Genomic DNA, 8,256 nt, shown 5'->3' with positions numbered 1-8,256 from the left:
TAAATAAATAAATAAATAAATAAATAAATAAATAGATTTCTTTCACATCTCTGGGCCATAGGATTAATTTCATGATGTCTTGTTTCATTGTTGACTTGCAGTTTTAAGTGCATAATAAAAATAGGTAGCCGTTTAAAATCATTGCAACTTTGAAAGGTTTTTGAACAGTTATTTTAGTTATGTTTTAGAATGTTTCTTTGTGCTATGGATTTTTATGGGGAGGTGTTATCCTGGACTGGCATGTTAAATTTTTAAATTTATTTTCTTAGTCTCTAAAGCATTTTATTTTCTAATTGGATTTCTTTGCTCAGATCCTTCCTTATGGCAACTTCACTTCCCTGACATCTCACTTGAAAATTAAGTTACATAGTGGCCACGGTTCCTTTCATGACCTAAGGTGGCTTTATCCTACCTGAGTTATTTGCATGTTGAGTGAATAAAATATACACAGTGAAGAGTTTTGGATCAGAATTGTCAAATTCTTTTAAGTCCTGAGACATTACTGTTTTGAAGTTTTATGTGACAATGATGATTTCTTCTGTTTTGCTGCTTCTTTAACAATTCCTGGTTTTTCTATATTCAAGACTATAACATTTACTTATGAATAATGCACTGTATGTAAAATTATTCTGTGTGATGAAAACTACTTAAGCCTCCTGGTTTTAAAATATTTTTCTTTAAAATAATTACATATGAAAAGACAAATACTGCATGATTTCACTGTGAGGTTTCTGAAGTAGTCAGATTCACAGAAGCGAAACAGAACTAGTTGTAGCAGGCTTGGAGGGAGGAGGAAAATGTAGGACTGTTTAAGGAGTATAGAGTTTCAGTTTTGCAAGATGAAAAATTTCAAGAGATCAGTTGCACAACCATGTGAATGTAGTTATCACTGTTTAGCTATACACTTAAAAATGGTTAAGATGGTAAATTTGTGTGTATTTTGCCATGTTTCAAACTTAATTATTAATACTACTTTTGAGTTGAGGAAACTAGTTACAAAGAAGCAATATAAACTATAGTTTGGGGCCAGGGAGATGGCTCAGTGGAATAAGCACTTCCCTGGCAAGAGCAAAGGCCTGAGTTCAATCCCTCATTCTGAAAAAAAAAAACAAACACCAAAAAAATTTATATATATATATTTGTAGTTTAAATTAATCTGTTAAATTTTCTGATCAAGGAGATTATGGAGCCACAGAGGAATCTGATCGATGATGTATAGTGTGCCTGGAGAGAGTCACATGGAGAAAAAAAATTCTCTCAGGCTTTCACAGAGAGCAAATTGGTCAAGCAATGATTGTGACTCATCCTCATGGCTGACAATAACAAAGAATCTACCAAGTGTGGTACAGGGCTACAGGATAAATCCTGAGGGTACTTGACTGACCTTATCAGATACAAAAGTTACATTTCTTGTTATATAGGTCTTGCTGTATCTTGGTCTTAACCATCCAGCAGAAAAGTGTAAAAGGCTCAAGTCAATAACTTATGAGGCTAACCACTAATGTTATAGACTGCTAGACAGTGTTGGATTGTCTAGCTGAATTCAAACACCTTAGTATTTAGATGCCAGTAGAATATCCACCTCTGATAGGACTAAACAAAAAAAGGGGATACAAAGGAAAGATCATTTTGTATTTATATATACAAAATAGTTAGAATAGATATACAGCTACTTTTGCTTAATTCAATGAGAAGAAAAAGGTGTACTAATCGTATTTGGACAGCATATCCTGTCTGCTTAGAAGATAACAATGTACAATGTATTTATTATCAAAACTGACCTATTAATCAGCTTTGAAACTGTCTCATTCATATTTGTTTCTCAAAATCTAAAAAATAAATTTTTTTTAAAAACCCTTACTCCTCAAAAAAAAATTAATCTGTTAAACTATTAAGTTTCAGATTAAAATTCTTTCTTTTAATCTCATCATATACACGTTTTCCCCAGTGGATGTGTGCTGTATGACAGTATGGTTTTCTTCTGGGCAACTCCTCATACGCCTACAATTTCAACTTCTTCCCAAAACTGCTTGCTTGATGGATTAAAAATATTTAATATGAAACAAAGATTTGCTCATTAACCTAGTTTAAGCATTATGTAATATATACATGAATCAAAACATTACATTGTACCACATAAGTGTATACAGTTATGGATCAATAAAAAAAATAGTGAATAAGTGAAATGTCATAACCAAAGATATAGTAGGCATATAAAATAATCTGCTGATCCCTTGGTTCATGAGCGTGATGATTGAGTGTTCATGCCTTATGCATGAGATGTGCCTCCCTCAAGCCTTGTTACGACGTGGGCACATTACCCGTCTGACATGAAGAAAAAAAATAAAATAATCTGCTGTCTCTCTAGAACTTCTACCTGTTGCTTAGAAACATTTAAGAAAAAAAATTAAAGGGGGCCCGCCCATTAGCTCAGTTGTTTAAGTGCCTGCTTAAAGGAAGCAGTCAGTCTCTGGGCGTGGTGGTTCGATTCCCAGATACTCAAGGCAACCCAGACCAGCGCTAGAGGAGACTCAAAAAAAAAAAAAAAAAAAAAAAGAAAAAAATTAAGGAACAAAACCACTGTGTCAGGTTCTGTGCTAGTGTTTCTAAGTATGTTTTAAGAATTGATTATTTGTCAGAAGTAGATCAACATGACTAGACTTAAAGGACTTTTTAATATTGTTTGGGCCATGAGCTACTTTTCTTCTTGAAAGAATTTATAAATTACTTAATGAGAATATATTCCTAAAAAGATTACATTTTCATGTTAAAATGTGTGCTTACATGTGTTTTACTGATACAAGGAATTAATTCCGTGTGTGTGAATAGCTGTAATGTCACCGAAGTGTTTATTATGCCAGATTTGTCAGACTTATATCATGAGGGGCAAAGCTCAAGAGAGAACCAGGAAGTCCATATTTCCATCTAACTGTCCCATTCTCAGTGCTGTGTATAGAGGAAGTGTTCGTGGCCAGCATGCGGTGTCTAGTGAAAGAAAGATTACATCAGAATGTTTGTTTTAAGTATTTACTTTTAACAACATTAGAAACTGTATTTTCATTTTAGAGTATACTTTTTTATTATGAGCATACCACAGAGTAATTTCAGACATACGTGTGTGTGTACATTGTATGCACATGTGTGAGAGAGACTGAGAAAGTGTGTGTGTGAGAGAGTGTGTGTGTGTGTGTATGAGAGAGAGAGAGAGAGAGAGAGAGAGAGAGAGAGAGAGAGAGAGATCCCCTTAATAGCAGATAGCAGGAGGGGGGCAGAGGCTTACTCAGTCTATTATCATAAAGCTCTGCTAATGTAGCTTCTGAGTCATGTGACTGCAGAAAAGGCTATTATCTCAATGAAAAGGAAACTGGTTTTTAGAGCAAGCAATAGAATAGAAGCAGGAAGAATTTTCGAGTGTTCCACCATGCTGGATTGTCAAAGGGGGATGTGTCTGATCAGCAGCTAAAAAAGGATTTGTGTGGCTAGTTTGTCAGCTATCGTTATAAGCAAACGATAGAGAAGATGAGCAGCGAGGTGCTCAGCATGTGCTTGGTTTCACATCAAGGCATAATGTGGGTTTGGGTTAATAGAGATTTATCTCTGAGGCAATACATTTATTGCTAATCAGTGGGGGTTGTATTTTGTTTTGAGAAGTGATCTGTGCTATTTGTGTTTTATATCACTGGTGAAGATAAAGAGCTACTGAGCTCTAACTTGAACTGCAGAGGCTGTGGACAATTACAAGGTGTGTTTCAGAAGTGCTGTGACTTAATGTTTGGTAATATTCTTGGAATTCTTGTGCTTGTGGATTGTATGTGCGTGCATTTTTGAAGGGAGAACTGAGCATGACAGCCAGGCAGTGATAATGTTCTTAGGAACAAATAGCTCCAGTGTGACCCAAATTGATTGTGCGGTCCTTATTTCTTTTGTGTTTGCTTAGTGTTTAAAGATTACTTGCAGTTATGTGGCTGGTTTCGTGTGTTTTGAGGAAATGTTTTGACAGGCATTTTCTAAAATTCTGAAGAATCTTACATCTTTAAAATGCAAATCTGTACTAGGGGATAGGTATAATAACTATAAGCTTTATGTTTGTATCTCTGATTATTTTATATTGCCCTTTCATAAGTTCAAGCTTAAAATAGAGCTTTGCTGTAAATTTTAAATTACTGACTTTTTGAGTAAATGATAATTAGAAAATTGTGGAAGGAGGGCTCTGAGGCCTCCCTTGAATGATTCTGTTGTTGTTATATATAGTACCTAACTTTCTCCGGTTGGCTTGTATGCTACTGTATGCAGAAAACTATAAATAATACTCAGTTAATCTTCAGGCTGTACTTGCCACTTTTGCCCATGGTAATGTTATTAATTCTCTTAGCAGTTTGTACCTTTCTTTCTCTTTAACCTTGGAAAGTCTAGTACTTAAAAACTGAGATTGGTGAAAGATAAACGTAAGTTTAGGGGGGCCTGCCCCTTAGCTCTGTTCTTTAAGTGGCTGCTTCAACAAAGCAGTCAGGCTCAGGTTGTTGTGGTTCGATCCCCACAACTCAAGCCAACTAAACCTGCCCTGAAGGCATTCAGAGCAAAAAAAAAAAAAAAAAAAAAAAACCATAGGTTTAGGCTGAAGGTTTGCCTGAGGAATTAATTTACTATTACTTTTTATTTAAGTTCTACAAAATATATGCTCAGTTTGGGGTGGGTGGGTGTCTATTTCCAAGTTGCATATGATCTTGAAACTAAACTATATATTTTGTACAGTTTCCCTCTGAAATTTGACCTCAGAGGAGATAAGAAAGCTATATACAGTATACAGTTTAGCAAAAACTTAATTCTTGTGATCTTTTCCAATAAAAAATGAGAACAACTCAAACATAACTTTTAATTATACTAAGTACAGACTTACAGTATTTTGCAAACCATTATCTTAATACAGTATAGTTTTTTATTTTATTTTGTTTAATACAGTATAGTTTAACATATCATTAATATTAGAAAGTGAGATTTTAAAGAACACTGGCACCTTATTTTAATCTATCTACATAAAAAGCTAATTTGGTTCAAAAAGGCTATGGCTTTTATCATTCTGGATTTTTTTTTTAATCTAGATCTCTCCCATACTCATTAAGTAGGCTAAAAAAGATGTAAGCTCTAAAGGCACTGATATCATATGTTATATATTTTGAATAATATAAATTTCAAAGCTGCATTGTTTGACTTTTATTTCCCTTTGTTTTTCCTTTTTAATTTGTGTTACCTGATATAAAATCTAACTTTGGAATAGTTCAAAGTGTTTTTGAGTACCAACTGTTATTTCAAGACACAGATTAATTTATCTAAAAATATTTTAACTTTTGGAGTTTGGGGAGTGAGGAAGTATCCCAATCACGTTAGAGTTAAAATAATTGGGTTTTGGTGTAGGATAGTGTCTAAACAAGCCAGATGCCTGCCTTGCAAACCCTGCTACACTTCAGAATTCCAACCACAGTAATTAACCACAAATATTATAATCGGGCCTGATCTTGTCAGGTTGAGGAGGTTTATTTCTTGGGGCTATTTTGAATTTGTAGTAAAAATAGGGTTAGAAAAATTAAAGATGATCTTTAGTATGCGGTGTGTTAAAACTCAGTGGAATAGTATGTTCACAAGATCTTTTGTTAACTTGAGAAAGTAAAAGTTTGGGGGAAGTTTAGTTAGTACTAAAGTGCTACCCTAATGTTTTAGACAGTTACATTCTCTGAAAGCTAAAGACATATGAAACTCTTAAAACTAAAACAATCTGTGGACTAGCCAGCAGAAGGCTCTGGGGTACCTCGGGAATGGTAAGAAAGGTTTCTGACTGACTGACTTGCCTTACTTCTTTCTCTCACAGATGTTGTCGTGCCTGATGCTGAGGTAAGACTTGGCATTTCTGGTGTGCATTTCAGTTGCACCAATGACTTTTCCCCCGAAGCTTATAATAAGCATGCAAGGTTACGTCTTAGAGTTTTACCATCACTGATACAGTAGAACAGAGACCTGTATTTGCTTTATTTTTAATGATTTTGTAAGAAAAGATATTATAACCTAGACTTTGAAGGAATTATTCTTGGAAAGCAAACTGAAATACTTTGATATAGGTGCTACATGTTTGGTTTTGTAATTGTAGATGTCAACTTAAAATAGTAAATTGATTAAAGTAAAAGGTTACAAAAGCATATACCATTTAAAATGCATGGGTTTTTTTGTAAATCTTTAGACTTTAGTCAAAATGAATGCTTGATATTATGTTGACGCTCCTCAGATAATAAGAAAAATTGTTTCATTGGTCTTTCTAAATTTTGTTTTATTTTTAAGAGTGGACATGTTCATTTTTATATCATTTTTACATGTGCTTGTTAAATACGTTTCGTGGACTTCCCTTTTACCTCATCCTTTAATGAAAAAAAAAATTGTTAGCAAAGCAGTTACTAGTTTTCTTAACTATAAAGCTAATCTTAATGTTGAGGTAGAGCTTACTTTGTGCCAGTCACCATTCTGCAGACCTTTCATATATAATTCATTTAGTCTTTATAACACTACTGGCTATGCCAGCTCTGCCTATTTTATAGTTGAGCAAACAAAGACACAGAAAGTTAAAGTAACTCTTCCAGATTCACACAGCTAATAGGTAGTGGACCAAGATTGAAGCCCAGTAATTTACTCCCAGATTGCAGCATATTCTGAATTCAGTTGGAGTTGCTGATTTATTCTGGAATAAGAACAGGATGAATCTAGGGGAAAGGGGAGAGCTAGGTGAGCTTTAAAATGATTTTTGATTGTAAATGTTTGTGTGTTTTGTTCTGTGTTGTTCTTTGAGACAGGGTATAAACTATGTATTTGGGGCTGGGCTGGACTCACTGTGTAGCCCAGGCTGGCCTTGTACTTGTAATCCTCCTGCTTCAGCCTCTGGAGCACCTGGGCTATGTGTTTAGCCAACCACACCCTTCCTAAATGTTTGTATTTTTTTTTTAATTTATTTATTTGTGTGTGTGTGTGTGTGTGTGTGTGTCCAGCTCAGCCCACCAGGGGGCGGGGCTGGCTGGCATGTGGTGCTGAGGGATTGAGCCGCGGTCCCTGTGCTTTGCTAAGCTTGTTCTAAGTAGGTGCTTTAGACCACTGAGCCATCTCACCAGCCCCATTGTTTGTACTTTTAAGGAACTGTTTTTTAAGAGTAATGCATGCTTAAAGAGTGCTTGATCTGCTCTAAAAAGAAGCATTTGTTCATGGAAATTAACTCATAGCTAATTTAAAAATCTGTTCTAGAGTTAGGGGGCATAAGGGAGAGTATTCACATGAGGTGGCAGAGATTGTTAAGAGAGGAGGACTGTGAATTGCCATGAGATTGAAGGGGGTGGGAAAAGCACTGTACCTGTCAGATCCAGCAGCTTCATACTTATGCATATTTTCTTGCTTGCCTGCTTCTTCCCCTTCAGTTACCCCCTCCACCCACCCCCGAGGAGACCTGGCTGCCTCCAAGGTGCTTTACTCACAGCTTTGCTATGATAGAGCATTCGGGTATAAACCCAGAGGAGACATTGAGAACACCACTGGAATATAAGCCAGTGACTTGAGATGTGTTGTAAATTGTTATATCCATGCAGATTCTGTAGACAGAAGTTTTGTCTGCGTAATCTTTCAGATGGAAATCCCATTCTTCATCAAACTTTAATGGTTTACATTTGTATTTGTCACTTTTTGTTACTGTAGCAATATCTGAGACAGGCTAATTCTGTAAAGAAAAAGGTTGATTTTGGTGGAGAATTAGGAAAGCGCACAGGCCAAGGTTGGGCTATGACGTTTCAGCCTCTAATGAGGGCCTTCTTGCTGGCAGAGTCCCAAGGTGGCAGAGACTATGTATATCTGTGTTCCTCTTCTTCATGTTATAAAGCCACCGTGACACAATCGTGCAGGCTCTACACTAGTGACCTTATCTAAATTTAATCAAAGGACTCACCTGTGTATACCATAGTCCAATTAAAATTTCCAGTGCTCGCTTCGGCAGCACATATACTAAAATTGGAATGATACAGAGAAGATTAGCATGGCCCCTGCACAAGGATGACACGCAAATTCATGAAGCGTTCCATATTTTTTAGCCTAAGTTGTTTGATAATAACAATAAGCTTGTCTTCTGGATGGTTAACAACCTAAGTTTGCATACCAAAATTAAAGAAAAAGGAGGGCTGCAAGGAAAGCCAACATTTTGGCCCTAGCCTTCCAAGGTCAATTAAGACTCAGGACATA

At 35.8% G+C, this 8,256-nt stretch overlaps 1 protein-coding gene and 2 non-coding genes across 7 annotated transcripts in view; all 3 read left to right on the top strand.

Moving 5' to 3' along the window:
* Ncoa2 (nuclear receptor coactivator 2) overlaps window positions 1–8,256 on the top strand; it is a 375,936-nt gene that overhangs the window by 232,984 nt on the left and 134,696 nt on the right. The window lies entirely within an intron of this gene.
* LOC111818449 lies at window positions 2,230–2,331 on the top strand. The gene has a single exon (XR_002822430.1). It is a non-coding gene; the product is annotated as a small nucleolar RNA U13 (small nucleolar RNA).
* LOC111818441 lies at window positions 7,999–8,105 on the top strand. The gene has a single exon (XR_002822423.1). It is a non-coding gene; the product is annotated as a U6 spliceosomal RNA (small nuclear RNA).

Source organism: Octodon degus, unplaced genomic scaffold, assembly GCF_000260255.1.
Source record: "Octodon degus isolate 3935 unplaced genomic scaffold, OctDeg1.0 scaffold00091, whole genome shotgun sequence".
Lineage (NCBI taxonomy): Eukaryota > Metazoa > Chordata > Mammalia > Rodentia > Octodontidae > Octodon > Octodon degus.
The sequence above is the reverse complement of the archived record's forward strand: the minus strand, read 5'-3'. Positions and strand labels throughout refer to the sequence as shown.